Source organism: Rhodnius prolixus, unplaced genomic scaffold (assembly GCF_049639745.1).
Source record: "Rhodnius prolixus isolate KJV_2025 unplaced genomic scaffold, Rpr scaffold_9, whole genome shotgun sequence".
Lineage (NCBI taxonomy): Eukaryota > Metazoa > Arthropoda > Insecta > Hemiptera > Reduviidae > Rhodnius > Rhodnius prolixus.
The window spans coordinates 22,793,533-22,797,382 of NW_027411604.1; positions in this window are offsets into that span (position 1 = coordinate 22,793,533).

The window sequence follows — 3,850 nt, forward strand, 5'->3', positions numbered from 1 at the left end:
ATTTAGAGTTAAATTTTGGTTTCGTTTAAAACAGTGAAATCTTAAACATCAAATATCTGGAAAAGTACTCGATAGATTTTGTTTATATCTTACCTCTATATGGAGGCAACTTTATTCTATAATTGTATAAAATTACGTAAAAATCTGGCGACTAGGAAACGAGATATATAGAGTTAAATTTTGGTTTCGTTTAAAACAGTGAAATCTTAAACTTCAAATATCTGGAAAACTACTCTATAGATTTTGTTTATATTTTACCTCTATATGTAAACTACTTTATTCTATAAATGTATAAAATTTCGTAAAAATCTGGTGACTAGGATACGAGATATATAGAGTTAAATTTTGGTTTCGTTTAAAACAGTGAAATCTTAAACTTCAAATATCTGGAAAACTACTCTATAGATTTTGTTTATATTTTACCCCTATATGTAAACTACTTTATTCTATAAATGTATAAAATTTCGTAAAAATCTGGTGACTAGGATACGAGATATATAGAGTTAAATTTTGGTTTCGTTTAAAACAGTGAAATCTTAAACTTCAAATATCTGGAAAACTACTCTATAGATTTTGTTTATATTTTACCCCTATATGTAAACTACTTTATTCTATAAATGTATAAAATTTCGTAAAAATCTGGTGACTAGGATACGAGATATATAGAGTTAAATTTTGGTTTCGTTTAAAACAGTGTAATCTTAAACTTCAAATATCTGGAAAACTACTCTATAGATTTTGTTTATATTTTACCTCTATATGTAAACTACTTTATTCTATAAATGTATAAAATTTCGTAAAAATCTGGTGACTAGGAAACGAGATATATAGAGTTAAATTTTGGTTTCGTTTAAAACAGTGAAATCTTAAACTTCAAATATCTGGAAAACTACTCGATAGATTTTGTTTATATTTTACCTATATATGGAGGCAACTTTATTCTATAATTGTATAAAATTACGTAAAAATCTGTAGAGTAGGATACGAGATATATAGAGTTAAATTTTGGTTTCGTTTAAAACAGTGTAATCTTAAACTACAAATATCTGGAAAACTACTCTATAGATTTTGTTTATATTTTACCTCTATATGTAAACTACTTTATTTTATAAATGTATAAAATTTCGTAAAAATCTGGTGACTAGGAAACGAGATATATAGAGTTAAATTTTGGTTTCGTTTAAAACAGTGAAATCTTAAACTTCAAATATCTGGAAAACTACTCGATAGATTTTGTTTATATTTTACCTCTATATGTAGACAACATTATTCTATAAATGTATAATATTTCGCAAAAATCTGGCGCCTAGGAAACGAGATATTTAGAGTTAAATTTTGGTTTCGTTTAAAACAGTGAAATCTTAAACTTCAAATATCAGGAAAACTACTCGGTAGATTTTGTTTATATTTTACCTATATATGGAGGCAACTTTATTCTATAATTGTATAAAATTACGTAAAAATCTGGCGACTAGGAAACGAGATATATAGAGTTAAATTTTGGTTTCGTTTAAAACAGTGAAATCTTAAACTTCAAATATCTGGAAAACTACTCGATAGATTTTGTGTATATTATACCTCCATATGTAGTCAACTTTATTCTATAAATGTATTAAATTTCGTAAACATCTGGCGACTAGGAAACGAGATATTTAGAGTTAAATTTTGGTTTCGTTTAAAACAGTGTAATCTTAAACTTCAAATATCTGGAAAACTACTCTATAGATTTTGTTTATATTTTACCTCTATATGTAAACTACTTTATTCTATAAATGTATAAAATTTCGTAAAAATCTGGTGACTAGGATACGAGATATATAGAGTTAAATTTTGGTTTCGTTTAAAACAGTGAAATCTTAAACTTCAAATATCTGGAAAACTACTCTATAGATTTTGTTTATATTTTACCCCTATATGTAAACTACTTTATTCTATAAATGTATAAAATTTCGTAAAAATCTGGTGACTATGATACGAGATATATAGAGTTAAATTTTGGTTTCGTTTAAAACAGTGTAATCTTAAACTTCAAATATCTGGAAAACTACTCTATAGATTTTGTTTATATTTTACCTCTATATGTAAACTACTTTATTCTATAAATGTATAAAATTTCGTAAAAATCTGGTGACTAGGATACGAGATATATAGAGTTAAATTTTGGTTTCGTTTAAAACAGTGAAATCTTAAACTTCAAATATCTGGAAAACTACTCTATAGATTTTGTTTATATTTTACCCCTATATGTAAACTACTTTATTCTATAAATGTATAAAATTTCGTAAAAATCTGGTGACTAGGATACGAGATATATAGAGTTAAATTTTGGTTTCGTTTAAAACAGTGTAATCTTAAACTACAAATATCTGGAAAACTACTCTATAGATTTTGTTTATATTTTACCTCTATATGTAAACTACTTTATTTTATAAATGTATAAAATTTCGTAAAAATCTGGTGACTAGGAAACGAGATATATAGAGTTAAATTTTGGTTTCGTTTAAAACAGTGAAATCTTAAACTTCAAATATCTGGAAAACTACTCGATAGATTTTGTTTATATTTTACCTCTATATGTAGACAACATTATTCTATAAATGTATAATATTTCGCAAAAATCTGGCGCCTAGGAAACGAGATATTTAGAGTTAAATTTTGGTTTCGTTTAAAACAGTGAAATCTTAAACTTCAAATATCAGGAAAACTACTCGGTAGATTTTGTTTATATTTTACCTATATATGGAGGCAACTTTATTCTATAATTGTATAAAATTACGTAAAAATCTGTAGAGTAGGAAACGAGATATTTAGAGTTAAATTTTGGTTTCGTTTAAAACAGTGTAATCTTAAACTTCAAATATCTGGAAAACTACTCGATAGATTTTGTTTATATTTTACCTCTATATGGAGACAACATTATTCTATAATTGTACAAAATTTCGTAAAAATCTGTTGAGTAAGAAACGAGATATATAGAGTTAAATTTTGGTTTCGTTTAAAACAGTGAAATCTTAAACTTCGAATATCTGGAAAACTACTCAATAGATTTTGTTTATATTTTACCTCTATATGGAGACAACATTATTCTATAATTGTACAAAATTTCGTAAAAATCTGTAGAGTAAGAAACGAGATATTTAGAGTTAAATTTTGGTTTCGTTTAAAACAGTGAAATCTTAAACATCAAATATCTGGAAAACTACTCTATAGATTTTGTTTATATTTTACCTCTATATGTAAACTACTTTATTCTATAAATGTATAAAATTTCGTAAAAATCTGGTGACTAGGATACGAGATATATAGAGTTAAATTTTGGTTTCGTTTAAAACAGTGAAATCTTAAACTTCAAATATCTGGAAAACTACTCTATAGATTTTGTTTATATTTTACCCCTATATGTAAACTACTTTATTCTATAAATGTATAAAATTTCGTAAAAATCTGGTGACTAGGATACGAGATATATAGAGTTAAATTTTGGTTTCGTTTAAAACAGTGTAATCTTAAACTTCAAATATCTGGAAAACTACTCTATAGATTTTGTTTATATTTTACCTCTATATGTAAACTACTTTATTCTATAAATGTATAAAATTTCGTAAAAATCTGGTGACTAGGAAACGAGATATATAGAGTTAAATTTTGGTTTCGTTTAAAACAGTGAAATCTTAAACTTCAAATATCTGGAAAACTACTCGATAGATTTTGTTTATATTTTACCTATATATGGAGGCAACTTTATTCTATAATTGTATAAAATTACGTAAAAATCTGTAGAGTAGGAAACGAGATATTTAGAGTTAAATTTTGGTTTCGTTTAAAACAGTGTAATCTTAAACTTCAAATA